Raw genomic sequence first — 17,434 nt, 5'->3', positions numbered from 1 at the left:
CTTTTCAAGGTGGCTACGAACTGCCTCGGCAATTAATGATTCCATAAATTTTCCCACTATGGAGGTTAGGCTTATTTGTCTATAGTTCGAAGCTAAGGACCTGTCACCTGCTTTGAAAATAGGTATCACATTTGCCATGTTCCACTTATCTGGCACCATGCCAGTTTGTAGTGATATATTGAAAAGATTAGCCAGAGGTTTGGTAAGCTCCTCTTTATATCCCTTTAGAACCCTTGCATACAGTTCATCAGGGCCTAGGGATTTGTTAGGTTATAATTTAACAATTTATATAAGGACCATGTCACTTGTGACCTTTATCGTGCATAGTTTATTATCATCCTGTTCTGCATAATTTATTATTTCTGGAATATCGCTAGTATCTTCCTGAGTAAAAACTAAGAGGAAGTATGTGTTAAAAATTCTACACATTTCCTTATCACTGTCCATGAGCTGACCTGAGTAACTTTTGAGTGGGCCTATCTTGTCCTTGATCTTACTTCTGTATACCTGACAGAATCCTTTTGGGTTAGTCTTCGATTCTCTTGCAACTTTAACCTCATAATCTCTTTTTGCTTTTCTTATTCCCTTTTTTATTTCTCTCTTTATTAACTGAATATATTGATTTCTTAATTGCACCTCTCCTCTTTTGATTTGCCTATATATGCCTCTCTTTTGACCAATGAGATGTTTTAATCTATTGTTCATCCATTTAGGATCATTTTTGCTTGATCTGATTTCCCTATTTGGAACATAAGTTGTCTGAGCAGCTAGAACTATGCCCTGGAAAACGTCATATCGGCAATCACCACCACCTACCTGACCCATAGTCAGGTCATTCCAGTTCAGCCCACCAAAGTAATTTTTCAGTCCTATGAATTCAGCCAAGCGGAAGTCAGGAACAGAGACTTGATTGCCATTCTTAGGGGAATTCCATGATATATTAAAACTGAGTAATTTGTGATCACTTTCCCCAAGCTCATCATTAACCTCAAGATTATTAATTAGCGTTTCCTTGCTGGCAAGAACTAAGTCAGGTTATTTCCTCTAGTTGACTCTGTCACAAACTGTTTTAAAAAACAATCCTGAATCGTATCAAGGAAGTCATTTGATTCTAAATTTCCTGTCAAATTGCTCCAGTCAATCTGTCTATAGTTGAAATCTTCCATTATCACAACATTTTCGTACGTAGAGGCCTTACGAATTTCATCCCATAGAAGTTTACCGCACTCCCTATCAAGATTTGGGGCCCTGTAAATCACACCCAGAATTAGTTTTTCACGGCCCTCGAGAAGCTGTAACCAAACAGATTCAGTGGCTGACGATTCTAATTTTATATCTTGTGTAACACAACAATTTAAATTGTCTCTGATGTACATCGCTACTCCACCACCCTTCCTGTTGACCCTGTCAGTGTGGAATAATTTATTGCCTTGTATGTGAAATTCAGAAGGCATCTCTCTATCTTTCAGATTGAGCCAGGTCTCTGTTATAGCAATGATATCTATGTTACCTGCACTTGCAATTAATCTTAGCTCATCTATATTATTTCTTACACTTCTGCTACTAGTATAACAGACCGTAAGAGAGCTAGTCCCTTGCTGCCCTCGGCTGTCTCCCTTTGTTTGCTGACCTGATCTATTGTCTTTATAACTTCATGATGAATGTCTTTTATACATTTACTGCTTTCAACCCTAGTGTTGCATCTTGACTGTGTCCCACACACACCCATACCTCTATCTTCTATCAGTTTAAAATCCAAGGCATTTCAGCAATGGCCTTCTCGATTGAGTTTACAAGAGCTACCACCCCAGCCCCAGAAAGATGTACCCCATCCCTTTCATACATATCATGTTTGCCATAAAAGTTGTCCCAGTTGTCAATGAATGGGATTGCAAGTTCCTCGCAGTATCTGTCTAGCCAGCAATTTACACCAATTGCCCTAGACAACCATTCATTGCCCATTCCCTTCTAGGGAAGATGCTACATATGATTGGGACTCCTCCCTTAGACTTAATTAAATCTATAGCTGACCTGTACTTATCTAGCAGCTCTTATCTCCTACCCTTCCCAGTATCGTTTCCACCAGCACTGAGACAGATAATAGGCTTGTTCCCATTACTTGACATGATATTATCCAACCTGTTGACTATGTCACTAATACCAGCTCCTGGGAAGTACACACTATCTCTTACCTTCTTATTCCTATTACAGAAAGCACGGTCCATATATCTTACCCGTGAGTCACCAACCACAAGTATGCACTTACCTCTATTTGCAGGGGAAGTAGTACCTTTACCTTCTCTGGCCACTGAAGTACACTCATCCTGAAGAACAGAGAAGCGATTTCCTACCTTCAAATCTCTCCTAACTTTCCTTATTTTGATGCTCTTCCCATTACTGGGAACCACTTGCCACTTGTAGCAGGTGCTGGACTGCACCTCGCTGCTGGTAGACTCATTTCCCTTCACCATTCCAGCCACCTCACACTCGCTCCCAACCCCATTGAGGTGAACCTTCAGCCTCCTAATTTCCTCCTGGAGAAGCAAGACTTCCTCTTTCAACTCTCCAACCTCAATTTGTAAAACACTGCAAAAGCAAGCCATGGCTTTGTAACCGTCCACACTAATCCCCAAAGCAGCTCAGGGCCTGTGACCTCACGTGACGACTGATCATGAGCATTAGTAGGAGTCTATCCTCTTCCATATCACCAGGGTATACCTGGAGGAGAATTGGACCTGCCTCGCATGGGCCAGTAGGCCTGCTGCAGTGTTTCTTCTTTCTTATGTTCTAAAGTGTGTTTACATCACGGTTCAAATAACCCTCCTACTGCAACATCCCAACCCTCCATCAAAGTGAAGGCACTGCTCTTCCCTCCTCCAGGACCTAAATCCGGCTAATCGATTTTCCCGAATCCTTTCAGAAATATTTACTTGCTCATACTCCATTAGCAGGTCCATTCTCTCCAACACGTTCACGCAAGCCAGCGTTATTATGTCATTATATATTATATTGATTTCGTCTTACTGGGAAGAAGGTTGCAAGTCATCACAGAATCTATGTTTGATCCTCATATATTTTTTCCCCTGTTGTGAAGTTTGTAATTCCAATTAGTTGGTGCTTTCATCGCTTCACCCTTCCTTCATTATCGCTAGTGCTGCGCCACATACACTCCACTTCAGTTTGTTGTATCATCTTTCGCAGTTATAGTGATAATTTGTTCTATGATTTTTTTATAGATTTTGTCTCCCAAAAGGCTGGTTTAACATCCTCGCCATATTCGTCATGCAGACGGTGGCGCAAGATACAGGAAAGGTTATTGAGGGATGCAAATGGATATATCTACAGTTTATGTTTATCTGTTGCAAGCAAACGTAAGATAATTGCTTATTATGTCTGGCATCTTATTTTCATTAATGAGATATTTTGACATATCAAATAGTGTGTGTATATTTACAGTTTGGAAGCTGTGGAGGATCATTGTAGTGTGTGAGGGGAGGGGGGGGGTTGCTGCTGGAGATTTAGTTGATGTCCGTTAGTTGATACTTTGGGAAATGGAAGTAAAAATAAATAATAATGTCTGTGCTAATCACCATTTGTTTTTACTGGGATATGAAAATTTGAGTTGCAGCTTGTGAAGGGTGTCGGTGCGACTCGTGTATTAATAGCAGGGAGAAAAAAGGAAAGGATAGAAAGAGCAAGGAAGAAGTTGTGTGATGAGTGCTGACAGACTAGGAGAAGAGGTAAAGGAAAATTATGAAAGGTGTACTGATTGAGACACTTATGCAGCATATGGAAATCTTTATTCAGGAAACGTTTCGCCACACAGTGGCTTCATCAGTCCAATACAAAGAGGAAGGCGTAAGGAGAGGAGGAGAATGAGGTAATCAGTCCCTCAACCTGGAGTCGATGTGTTCAGTCCATCAATCTTGTAGAATGTACATTCTACAAGATTGATGGACTGAACACATCGACTCCAGGTTGAGGGACTGATTACCTCATTCTCCTCCTCTCCTTACGCCTTCCTCTTTGTATTGGACTGATGAAGCCACTGTGTGGCGAAACGTTTCCTGAATAAAGATTTCCATATGCTGCATAAGTGTCTCAATCTTCAACTTGTCGGTTTTTCAAACCATTCATCACACGAAAGGTGTACTGTTATACTGCTACCATTAATAATAATAATAATAATAATAATAATAATAATAATAATAATAATAATAATAATAATATATTTAGGAAATTTTACAAGTATTTTATTGGCAGCATTAAATAGTCGTACAATGGTTCCTGTGTCAGTAGATATTTTAGATATACATTAAAAGTGCAGTATGTTGAATTATCCTTAAAGTACCTAATAAATTAACGGTGTGGAATATTTCCACTGAGGGTCCAAAGAAGAAAAAAAGAAAAAAAAAAAAACATTCCCGTGCCGGGAATCGAACCCGGACCTCGTGGGTGAAAGCCACGTATCCTAGCCACTAGACCACACGGGACTGGAGTTCAGAAATAACAATAACCTATAAGTTCATCTTTACTTTTTTTTCCCCCTCTACTCCTCTCATTCTAATATCTTCCAGCTTCTCTAACATGGTTTGTAGTAAAAGGTTGTGATTCTAGCTTATGTAAGAACATCAGAGTATAGATCTTCACCACCCCCTTTTGTTCCATGCTAGGTAAGTCTTTCACATGAATTAAAGAAAAATGGCTAACTGTTACATGCCTAATGGTCCTTTCTAGGCAGGTTTAACTCAAACAAAACATAGGAATAAAGGGGAACTGCTTTAGTAATAGCTCCGCTTAACATTTCACGTGTTTTTGTGTATCTGATTATGCAGAAAAATGATTCAGAGAACCGACACGCTGATAAATTAGACACATGTGCAACACTTGGGTATCTTTATTGAGGAATAAAACATATAGGGTAGGCAGGAGAGGTGCAGCAGTCGGAGTTGGTATTACATTTATCCTCAAAAAAGATATCCAAGTGTTGCACATGTACCTAATTTATCAACGTATCTGATTATATAATATACGGAGAGGTGAGTCCCACATGGGCAGAAAGAAAATGTACACAAGAGATCTGCACACTTTAGCTTCAGAACAAAACTATCTTCACCTCCACCTCAACTCTTATTGCAAAAGTTGTGTAATGGTAAAGGTGATTTTACTTGGATTATTAACACTGAAAATTAGTGCTTATTTAATGCTTACTAAATAGGAGCCTGTTCATTTCGTGTCCCGAGAAATGAACAGGTGAGGCTTCGACTTCAATTACTTCACCAGGTGTGAAAGTCTTCATTTGGGAAAGTTGCAGTGGGTGCGACGGTGGTGGCAGACTGGGCTGGCGAGTTTGCTTGGGCAGCTGGTAGTTCAAAAATGAACTGGGCGGTTAGAACATAAGAAAGAACACGGCAACAGGCCTACTGACCCATGCGGAGCAGGTCCATGTCCCCCCCCCCGGATTATCCCAATAACCCACCCAGTCTGGTCATCCCCCACTCAAGGATGGAGCACTGTACCAGACCCAGCAGCACAAGCTAGTCAAGTCCAACTCACACCCACTCATGTATTTATCTAACCTATTTTTAAAATTACACAACGTTTAAGCCTCAATAACTGTACTCTGGAGCTTGTTCCACTCATCCACAACTCTATTACCAAACCAGTGCTTTTCTATATCCTTCCTGAATCTGAATTTTTCCAACTTGAAACCATTGCTGCGAGTCCTGTCTTGGCTGGAAATTTTCAGTACACTATTTACATCCCCTTTATTTATTCCTGTTTTCCATTTATACACCTCGATCATATCCCCCCTAATTCTACGCCTTTCGAGAGAGTGCAGATTCAGGGCCCTCAGTCTATCCTCATAGGGAAGATTTCTGATACATGGGATCATCTTTGTCATCTTCCTTTGTACGTTTTCCAGAGCATTTATATCCATTCTGTAATACGGTGACCAGAACTGAGCAGCATAGTCTAAATGAGGCCTAACCAAGGATATATAGAGTTGAAGAACAACCTGAGGACTTCTATTATTTATACTTCTAGATATGAAGCCAAGAGTTCTGTTAGCTTTATTGCGAACACTAATGCACTGTTGTCTTGGTTTTAGGTTACTGCTAACCAGAACTTCTAAACCCTTTTTGCAATCGGTAGTATTAAGATCTACATTATTTAGTTTATATGTGGCATGGTTATTTAACTGTCCAACATTTAGAACTTTGCATTTGTCAATATTAAACTGCACCTGCCACGTCTCCGACCATTGCGTCAGTCTATTCAAATCTTCCTGGAGTGCTCTAATGTCCTCATTAGAATGAATTGGACGGCCTATTTTGGTGTCATCAGCAAATTTGCTTATGTCGCTATTTATTCCCTCATCTATGTCGTTTATGCAGTGACATGAAAATTGAAGGCAGTAAAATTACTGAGGAGGAAGAATTCATTCATTGTGGAGTTGAAGGTCACGAGATCATGAGATACATGATCCTGGCGGAAGCGCCATCAGGAAGTGTTGGAATAAAGCTTTTAACAGAATTAGGCTGTTATGTAACTTGGTAAATCGTGAGTGGCAGTTTGAAATCTAATAATTATATCGTCAATAGAGGTCTAAAGTTTTTCCAGGTTTGCGATTTTCTTCCTGAAAGAGCACATGGCTGTAAGAGTGTGATGATTATTCTTTCAGTTGAGACATTTTGGTAAGAGGTAGAGGTGCAGTCTTTATGCGTGTGTTCTGTCACAGCAGAATTTCGTTTCCTTCCAAGGGCAGTCCTTGGGTAGGTAGGTATATGTAAAGGAGTGGAATGGCTCTGGTTCCATGTTCCTCAAATTACTGTTGTAATATGGGATGCACTGAGTGCTTGTGATTCCATAGAGATTTCGGCGAAGGTAACCTAGACCTAAGAGGAGGCAGTTGGAATTTAAGTGATGATATCGACGGTGACCCAGTCATTTTGATCTTCAGTAACTCGTTTCAGGTCGCCTTTTGACAAACTTATGACGTCGCGATCCAGTTTCTTTACGAACACCGATTTCCTGACCCTCATCACAGTGGAAGGAGTCACTTCGAAGTTACAGGCTTTGTGAACATTACCGATTTGGTGATGATCTTGTCGGCCTCGACATTGTCAAAGCAGATGGCTATAAAGACCAGATTCAATAGTATTGAGGAGGTTGGACAGTTTCTCCTGCAGAGTTGTCGCCAGGAAAGTTGCCAGATTCATTTACGTCGTCTCCGAGATGATACCATGAAATGAGTGAATTTCCTCACGGTGCGTCATGACGATGTTGCTAACAGCCTAGGAGAGAACAGATACACTGAGGTGTGTATACAATGGTACTATCGTGGTCACTCGCTGATAAGCATGCGAGTCCTAATATGTGATCTATGTACCATTTATAAAGAACTACTACTACTAATATTACTACTAGTACTACTACTACTACTAATATGTATTTAGAAAATTTTTAAATATTTTTTTTGGTAGCATATATTCGTACAATGGTTCCAGTGCCCCTGTATTTTAGATATACATCAAAGGTGCAATCAATAAATTTATCCTTAGATAGCCCAATAAATTCCCGTGCCGGGAATCGAACCCGGACCTCGTGGGTGAAAGCCACGTATCCTAGCCACTAGACCACACGGGAATGAAGTGTAGGGATGACAAGACTCTATAAATTCCTTTTTACTTGTTTTACCCCTTATTTCCTCCCATTCTAAGATTTTTCAACTTCTTAACACGGTTTGCAGCTTGGAGTTGTGACTCCCCTTTATGAAAGAAGATAAAAATACTGTAATACCTCTTTTGGTCCAAGTTAGGTCAGTATTACTCATAAGCATATAAGGAAAAATAGACACCGCAGTAGGCCTACTGGCCCCTACTAGGCGATCTAACTCAAACATAAGAATAAAGGAGAACTGCTTTAGCATTAGCTCTTCTTGTAAGTAGAACTAATAACGTGAAAAAAAACAATTATCTTTTCACTTTTTTTTATTTGATTATCTAAGACACGAACAGGTCAGTCACACGCGGGCGGAAAGAAATGGCTCAAAAGAGATCTGCACATTTTAGCCTCATAACAAAGCAGTTTTCTCCTCCACCACAACTCCTATTGCAAAATTTGCAGTGTTATTAAAATTTCTAAAATTTTAATTGTAATAGTATAAGATGATTTTATTTAGGCTATGAGTGAGCGTTAGTGATCTAGGGTTAACTCAAAAATTCCAGTATCTGTGTTGACTTACTTAGCTGCATTAATTTTTAATGTTTACTCATGACTGATTTTTACTGTGACTTTTTCATTTTTACTCTTATGAATTTTACAGGTTAAGAGGTGTTATCTAACTCAACTCATCTCAAAGTCCAACACTATCTAAGGATACCACCCACAACAGTCACCTAACACCCAGGAACCTACTTAAGAGAGGGAGCGGGTGTTAAGGAAACGTGCCCAATGTTTCTACCAGGTCGGGGATCTAACCATGGACACTAATATATGAGCTGAGTGCGTTATCAACCGAACTTAAAGTTAGGCTTTAAAATGACACCAATGGAAATAGGTCTACCTGGTCACTTTCACCTTTTTTGTGTATTATCCAAGGTAATTTATAGATATGTTACTATGTATGATAATTTTACTTATGTATACCTCTACCTAAATGAACTTGCTTCCATTAGCGTTCTGTGGTTCTCTTTTTCAGTATGTTACTCCCGACACTCGACTACTACCCAGGTACCTATTTACTGCTAAGGGAATAGGAACAACAGATGTAAGGAAACATGTCCAATACTTCATCTCCGGCTTGAATCACATTTCGTCAGTTGTGAGCTGACTTGTAAATAATAATTTAAGAGAATCCAAGTAAAACAGATATGGTTATTAAACAAGTACTCTGATTAATGCATAAGAAGTCACCGGCTCCCTAATAACCCTTCTTTTATTTTATTTTACACAGGGTTTTACAAAGTTAGGTTAAGGGTTCCTAACGTTATTTAGAAGCTAAGAACTGTTACCTACATCAGCTCATTTTAAAGCCATTTTATTGTTAGGAGACATACAAACTGGGAACAGGATGATGTTAGAACCATCCGTGGGTGAGTGATTTTAATGGGTCAACTGACTTTATTTCACTGATGTCATTATGCTCTACGAACACGTTCCAGGCTCAGGTCATCCTGGGAATAAATGATCTCAGATGAAATGATGTTCTTGAGAAGGGTACAGTCACCAGAGTGTAGTTCCTGTTTGCTGCCCGTCTTGTGTACAAGCTCACTTCTCAGTAAGGCCATCCACTTCCTTTTAGCATTGAAAGTTCTGCTGAAATGATAGATTTGCCCAGGAAAGGCGAGGGACAAGTCTTGCAGCCTTTGCTGTCGAGCAGATGCGAGATACTTCTAAGTGCTGTAGCTACCTGGCCGCATTGTTTGTAAGATTTTCATGATTCTTCATAGCCAGTCAAATTTCACTTGAATGATATCTGATTCATTATACAAGACGAGCCAAGACGAGCCCTTGGTTCACCCAGAGTTGTAGTGGAGGCCAAAACTAAGTGTGCTAGAGAATGAAAGAAGGATAGAAGGCAAAGGACTCAGGAAAATAAAAAGTTTAGTCGAAGTGCTAGGTATGAATATGTACAGATAAAGGGGGAGGCCCAGCGACAATACGAAAATAACATAGCAGCGATAGCCGAGTCTGACTCAAAGCCGCTGTACAGTCACGACCGAGAAGTGTGTGAAGAGCTCAACAAGAGATTTAATTATTTACAGTGGAGACAGAAAGGACTCTAGGAAACTGGAGCGAAGGGTGGGGGGGGGCGAGTACACCATCAAGTGCTGGACACAGTACTTATAACCGAGGAGGTGAGGCTGCTAAGTGAACTAGATACCTCAAAGGCGATAGGGTCGTACATCTCTGTGGATCGTGAAGGAGCAAAGGTGCTCTGTGTACTACTAACAGTCATCAAAACATCTGTCGAAACAGGGCAACTACCTCAGGTGTGAAAGACAGCAAATGTAGTCCCATGAGACAGGCATGCAGCATTAAACTGCCGACCGGTGTCACCGACAAGTATAGTATGCATAGTCATGGAGAAGATTATCAGGAGAAGAGTGGTGGAGCACCTAAAAAGAAATGAGCTTATTCAAGACAACCAGCATGGTTTCAGGGAAGGGAAATCCTGTGTCACAAACCTGCTGGAGTTCTATGACAAGGTGATGGCAGTAAGGTAAGAGAAGGCTTTTGACACAGATCCACACAAGAGATTAGTGCAAAAGCTGGACCAGGCAGGTATAACAGGGAAGGCACTGCAATGGATTAGAGAATAACTGACAGGAAGGCAACAACGCATCACGGTACGTGACGAGGTGTCAGAGTGGGCGCAAGTGACGAGAGGGGTTCCATAGGGCACAGGGATCATTCCTAGGACCCGTGCTGTTTCTGGTATTTATGAATGACACGACGGAAGGGACAGACTTAGAACTGTCACTGTTTGCAGACGATGTGAAACTAATGAGGAGAATTCAGTCGGATGAGGATCAGGCAGTACTACAAAGGGATCTGGACAGGCTGCAAGCCAGGTCCAACCACTGGTTCCTAGAGTTTAACCCCACTGAGCACATCTGAAGCACACATCAACCAAATAACTGCTGCATTATTTGGCCGATTACGAAATCTAAAAACAACGTTCCGACACCTCACAAATTAATCGTGTAGGACTCTGTGCACAGTATACGTCAGGTCCATACTAGCGTATGCAGCACCAATCCGGAACCCACACCTAGTCAAGCACATCAAGAAAGTGCAAAAGTTTGCAACGAGACTAGTCTCGGAGCTAAGGAGCGTGTCTTACGAGGAGAGGTTAAGGGAAATCGACTTGACAGCACTGGAGGCCTGGAGAGAGAGAAGAACATATACAAAATACTGAGAAGAATTGACAAGGTGGACAGAGACATGCTCCAGAGATGGGACACAGCAACAAGGGGTCACAATTGGAAATTGAAGATTCGGGTGAGTCTCGGAGATGTTAGGAAGTATTTCTTCAGTCATAGAGTTGTCAGGAAGTGGAATAGTCCGGAGAGTGGGGTAGTGGAGGCAGGATCTATACATAGCTTTAAGTTTAAGAAGAGGTAGGATAAGGCTCAGGGAGCGGGGAGAGAGAGTGGACCTACCTGGAGTTTACCTGGAGAGAGTTCCGGGGGTCAACGCCCCCGCGGCCCGGTCTGTGACCAGGCCTCCTGGTGGATCAGAGCCTGGTCAACCAGGCTGTTGCTGCTGGCTGCACGCAAACCAACGTACGAGCCACAGCCCGGCTGGTCAGGAACCGACTTTAGGTGCTTGTCCAGTGCCAGCTTGAAGACTGTCAGGGATCTGTTGGTAATCCCCCTTATGTATGCTGGGAGGCAGTTGAACAGTCTCGGGCCCCTGACACTTATTGTATGGTCTCTTTACGTGCTAGTGACACCCCTGCTTTTCATTGGGGGGATGTTGCATCGTCTGCCAAGTCTTTTGCTTTCGTAGTGAGTGATTTTCGTGTGCAAGTTCGGTACTAGTCCCTCTAGGATTTTCCAGGTGTATATAATCATGTATCTCTCCCGCCTGCGTTCCAGGGAATACAGGTTTGGGAACCTCAAGCGCTCCCAGTAATTGAGGTGTTTTATCTCCGTTATGCGCGCCGTGAAGGTTCTCTGTACATTTTCTAGGTCAGCAATTTCACCTGCCTTGAAAGGTGCTGTTAGTGTGCAGCAATATTCCAGCCTAGATAGAACAAGTGACCTGAAGAGTGTCATCATGGGCTAGGCCTCCCTAGTTTTGAAGGTTCTCATTATCCATCCTGTCATTTTTCTAGCAGATGCGATTGATACAATGTTATGGTCCTTGAAGGTGAGATCCTCCGACATGATCACTCCCAGGTCTTTGACGTTGGTGTTTCGCTCTATTTTGTGGCCAGAATTTGTTTTGTACTCTGATGAAGATTTAATTTCCTCGTGTTTACCATATCTGAGTAATTGAAATTTCTCATCGTTGAACTTCATATTGTTTTCTGCAGCCCACTGAAAGATTCGGTTGATGTCCGTCTGGAGCCTTGCAGTGTCTGCAATGGAAGACACTGTCATGCAGATTCGGGTGTCATCTGCAAAGGAAGACACGGTGCTGTGGCTGACATCCTTGTCTATGTCGGATATGAGGATGAGGAACAAGATGGGAGCGAGTACTGTGCCTTGTGGAACAGAGCTTTTCACCGTAGCTGCCTCGGACTTTACTCTGTTGACGACTACTCTCTGTGTTCTGTTAGTGAGGAAATTATAGATCCATCGACCGACTTTTCCTGTTATTCCTTTAGCACGCATTTTGTGCGCTCTTACGCCATGGTCACACTTGTCGAAGGCTTTTGCAAAGTCTGCATATATTACATCTGCATTCTTTTTATCTTCTAGTGCATTTAGGACCTTGTCGTAGTGATCCAATAGTTGAGACAGACAGGAGCGACCTGTTCTAAACCCATGTTGCCCTGGGTTGTGTAACTGATGGGTTTCTAGATGGGTGGTGATCTTGCTTCTTAGGACCCTTTCAAAGATTTTTATGATATGGGATGTTAGTGCTATCGGTCTGTAGTTCTTTGCTGTTGCTTTACTGGCCCCTTTGTGGAGTGGGGCTATGTCTGTTGTTTTTAGTAACTGTGGGACGACCCCCGTGTCCATGCTCCCTCTCCATAGGATGGAAAAGGCTCGTGATAGGGGCTTCTTGCAGTTCTTGATGAACACGGAGTTCCATGACTCTGGCCCTGGGGCAGAGTGCATGGGCATGTCATTTATCGCCTGTTCGAAGTCATTTGGCGTCAGGATAACATCGGATAGGCTTGTGTTAACCAAATTTTGTGGCTCTCTCATAAAAAAATCATTTTGATCTTCGACTCTCAGTCTGGTTAGCGGCTTGCTAAAGACTGAGTCATATTGGGACTTGAGTAGCTCACTCATTTCCTTGCTGTCATCTGTGTAGGACCCATCTTGTTTAAGTAGGGGCCCAATACTGGACGTTGTTCTCGACTTTGATTTGGCATAGGAGAAGAAATACTTTGGGTTTCTTTCGATTTCATTTATGGCTTTTAGTTCTTCCCGCGATTCCTGACTCCTATAAGATTCCTTTAGCTTAAGGTCGATGCTTGCTATTTCTCTGACCAGTGTCTCCCTACGCATTTCAGATATATTGACCTCTTTTAGCCGCTCTGTTATTCTTTTCCGTCGCCTGTAAAGGGAGCGCCTGTCTCTTTCTATTTTACATCTACTCCTCCTTTTTCTTAGAGGAATAAACCTTGTGCATACATCGAGTGCCACCAAGTTAATCTGTTCTAGGCATAAGTTGGGGTCTGTGTTGCTTAGTATATCTTCCCAGCTTATATCGGTTAGGACTTGGTTTACTTGGTCCCACTTTATGTTTTTGTTATTGAAGTTGAATTTGGTGAATGCTTCCTCGTGACTAGTCTCGTTATGTCGGTCTGGGGCTCCACGCATACATGTCTGAACCTCAATTATGTTGTGATCTGAGTATATTGTTTTTGATATGGTGACATTTCTTATCAGATCATCATTGTTAGTGAAGATGAGGTCTAGTGTATTCTCCAGTCTAGTAGGCTCTATTATTTGCTGGTTTAAATTGAATTTCGTGCAGAGATTTAAAAGCTCGTGTGAGTGTGAGTTTTCATCAGAGCTGCCTCCTGGTGTTATTACTGCAACAATATTATTTGCTATATTCCTCCATTTTAGGTGCCTTAAGTTGAAATCCCCCAGGAGCAAGATGTTGGGTGCAGGAGCTGGAAGATTACCTAGCGGCAATCTGTGAAAAGGCGGAACCAGGAGCTATGGCTCGACCCCTGAAACCACAATTATGTGAGTATAATTAGATAAGTACACACACACACACACACACACACACACACACACACACACACACACACACACACATATACACACAAAGTCAAGGACCAGGTAATCAGGCTCAAGATGGAAGGAAGGGAGCTCACAGAAGGCTACCAGGAAGTATGTGAGAAGCTCAGCTCAAGATTCGGGGAAATATTCACAGTGGAGAGAGAGAGGCTTTCAGCAAACCGAGGGAATAGGGTCCACAAGCAAGTGCTGGACACACTGCAGACAACCGAGGAGGAGGTAAAGAAACTGCTGGGTGAACTAGATACTTGGAAAGCGGGGGGCACAGATCTCTCCATGGGTTCTGAGAGAGGGGGCAGATGCACTATGCATGCCACTAACAATCTTCAATAAATCCATTGAAACTGTGCAATTTCCTGTGTGGAAGACAGCAAACGTAGTCTCTATTTTTAAGAGAGGTGACGGACAGGGAGCCTTAAACTATAGACCAGTGTTGCTGACATTTATATTATATAAAGTTATGGAGAAGATTATCGGGAGAATAGTTGTGGAGCGCCTAGAAAGGAACTGGCTCATACGTGACAACCAACACTGCTTCAGGAAGGGAAATCCTGCATCACAAACCTACTGGCGTTCTACGTTAAGGTAACATAAGTAAGGCAGGGGATAGAGAGATTGGTAGACTGCATCTTCATGGACTGTAAAAAGGCTTTCGAGACAGTACTACACAAGAGACTGATTGAAAAGCTAGAGTAGCAGGCAGAAATAGCAGGGAAAGACTACAGTAGATCAAAAGATCAGTAAAATTGATTTTACGTTACCCAAAACATACACGAAGTATGGTCTGTTTCAATTGGGATCTGACGAGAAATAAAGTATTCCCGTGCCGGGAATCGAACCCGGACCTCGTGGGTGAAAACCACGTACCCTAGCCACTAGACCACGCGGGAATGAAGTTAAGGGTTGACAAATCCGTATAAGTTAAGCGTTACTTGTTTTTCCCCTCGCTCTTCCAAATGTAAGATTTTCCACTTTCCTAACATGGTTGGCAACTGGGTGAGGTGTTGTGGTTTCAATTCATGTTAAGCGCTTAGTTTTGAGTATGATGATAATCCAGTTCATATAAGATGAAAATAGAGATCTGCAATAGACCTGTTGGTCCATGCTAGGTATGTTTTACTCATAAAAAGAAAATTCACTTCGACATGCCTACTGGGCCTTGCCAGGCAGGAATAGTAGAACAAAAGAATAAAGATGACCTGCTTTAGTATTAGCACTACTTACGTTTTCACATTTTTCTTTTATCTGATTATTTAATAAGACACGAAGAGGTCTGTCCCAGGTGGGCGGAAAGAAAAACGCAGAAGAGATCTGCGCACTTAATTAAGCCTCAAATCAAAGCTATCTTCACCTCCTCCCCAACTCTTATTGCAAAATTTGCAATGCTTTTAAAGTTTGAGTAATTATGAAAGACGATTTCAATTAAGAACATAACATAAGGAACACTGCAACAGGCCTACTGGCCTATGCAAGGCAGGTCCAATTCTCCTACCGGCTCAAGCTCACTGACCTAGTGACCTTAAGCTCACTGACCGTCTGACCTCACTGACCTAGTGAGGTTAGACACGTCACTTAAAGGAGGAGCACAGCATCCGACCTAGTAGCACAAGCTAGTTAGGTCCAACTCACACCCACCCACACCCACTCATGTATTTATCCAACCTGTTTTTAAAACTACACATTGTCTTAGCTTCGATGACTGTACTCGGGAGTTTGCTCCACTCATCCACAACTCTATTACCAAACCAATGCTTTCCTATATCCTTCCGGAATCTGAATTTTTCCAATTTAAAACCATTGCTGCGAGTCCTGTCTATGTTAGATAATTTTAGCACGCTATTTGCATCCCTTTTATTAGTGTTTTCCATTTATACACCTCAGTCATATTTCGCCTAATTCTACGCCTTTCTAGAGAGTGCAGATTCAGGGTCCTCAGTCTATCCTCATAGGGAAGATTTCTGATACATGGGATCAACTTTGTCATCCTCCTTTGTACGTTTTCCAGTGCATTTATATCCATTCTGTAATACGGTGACCAGAACTGTGCAGCATAATCTAAATGAGGCCTAACCAAAGATATATAAAGTTGAACAACCTGAGGACTTCTATTATTTATACTTCTTGCTATGAAGCCAAGGATCCTGTTCACTTTATTACGAACACTTATGCACTTTTGTCTTGGTTTTAGATTACCGCTAACCAGAATTCCCAAATCCTTTTCGCAAACAGTAATATTAAGATCTACATCATCTAGTTTATATGAGGCATGGTTATTTTCCTGTCCAATGTTTAGAACTTGCATTTATCAATATTAAACTGCATCTGCCACTTCTCCGACCATTGCATCAGTCTATTCAAATCATCCTGGAGTGCTCTAGTGTCCTCATTAGAATGAACTGGACGGCCTATTTTGGCGTCATCAGCAAGTTTGCTCATGTCGCTATTTATTCCCTCATCTATGTCGTTTATGTAGATTGTGAACAACAAGGGGCCCAGCACTGACCCTTGTGGAACACCGCTTGTGACGTGCCCCATTCTGATTTCTCCCCATTTATGCAAACTCTCTGCTACCTATTTATCAACCACACCTCTACCCAGGAAAAAAATTCTCCTCCTATTCCGTGTGCCTTAAGTTTCCTCAATAGCCTCTGATGTGGAAGTCTATCGAAAGCCTTACTGAAGTCCATATACACAATATCATATTCATTACCATGATCTACCTCCTCAAACACCTTAGTGAAAAAAGTTAGTAAATTCGTAAGACAGGAACGCCCCTTTGTAAAACCGTATTGAGATTCATTAATCAATTTGTCTTTCAAGATGGCTACGAATTGCTTCGACAATTAATGATTCCATAAATTTACCAACTATGGAAGTAAGGCTGAGCCAGTATGTGACACTCAACAATCGGCTAGTTCCTAAGTACCTATTCAGTGCCAAGTGAACAGGAACAGGTGTTAGAAAACATTCCCAATATTTTTTTCTCATCCCCGTTTGAATCAGATTTCTTCGGTTATGAGCTGACTAGTAACTGAAAATTTGAGAGAATTCACGTAAAACAGACATGTAATGTTTCAATCCGTAGAGATATTGTTATTAAACAAGTACACCGATAAACCCGTAAGTCACCGGCTCCCAACTAACACTTCTTTTTACACCGGGTTTTACAAGGTTATGTTAGATGTTCTTAACGTTGTTCCCTACATCAGCTCATTTAAAGCCTTTTTATTGTTAAGCGATTTAATTTGGTCAACTGACTTTATTTCGTTTGTCATTGTTCTTCAGGAACATTTTCTAGACTCGAGTCATCCTGAGAATAAATGATCACAGATGAAGTAATGTTCTTGAGAAGTGTACAGCCAGAGGATAGCTGTTTGCTGCCCGTCTTGTGTACAAGCTCACTTTTCGTTGTCCGCAGAGTGCAGCCACGCGTGGAACCTGGATACAGTGGAACCTCTAGTCACAACCATAATTCCTTCCAAAATTCTGGT

General features: G+C 41.7%; 3 non-coding genes across 3 annotated transcripts; all 3 read right to left on the bottom strand.

Annotated features, from left to right (window-relative positions):
- Nucleotides 1-4,421: 4,421 nt before the first annotated feature.
- TRNAE-UUC (transfer RNA glutamic acid (anticodon UUC)) lies at nt 4,422-4,493 on the bottom strand. Its single transcript has one exon. It is a non-coding gene; the product is annotated as a tRNA-Glu (tRNA).
- A 3,085-nt stretch (nt 4,494-7,578) lies between these two features.
- Nucleotides 7,579-7,650, bottom strand: TRNAE-UUC (transfer RNA glutamic acid (anticodon UUC)). The gene has a single exon. It is a non-coding gene; the product is annotated as a tRNA-Glu (tRNA).
- Nucleotides 7,651-14,761: 7,111 nt separating this feature from the next.
- TRNAE-UUC (transfer RNA glutamic acid (anticodon UUC)) lies at nt 14,762-14,833 on the bottom strand. The gene has a single exon. It is a non-coding gene; the product is annotated as a tRNA-Glu (tRNA).
- Between the last annotated feature and the right edge of the window lie 2,601 nt (nt 14,834-17,434).

The sequence above is a fragment of the Cherax quadricarinatus genome, chromosome 16 (assembly GCF_038502225.1).
Source record: "Cherax quadricarinatus isolate ZL_2023a chromosome 16, ASM3850222v1, whole genome shotgun sequence".
Classification (NCBI taxonomy): domain Eukaryota; kingdom Metazoa; phylum Arthropoda; class Malacostraca; order Decapoda; family Parastacidae; genus Cherax; species Cherax quadricarinatus.
The sequence above is the reverse complement of the archived record's forward strand: the minus strand, read 5'-3'. Positions and strand labels throughout refer to the sequence as shown.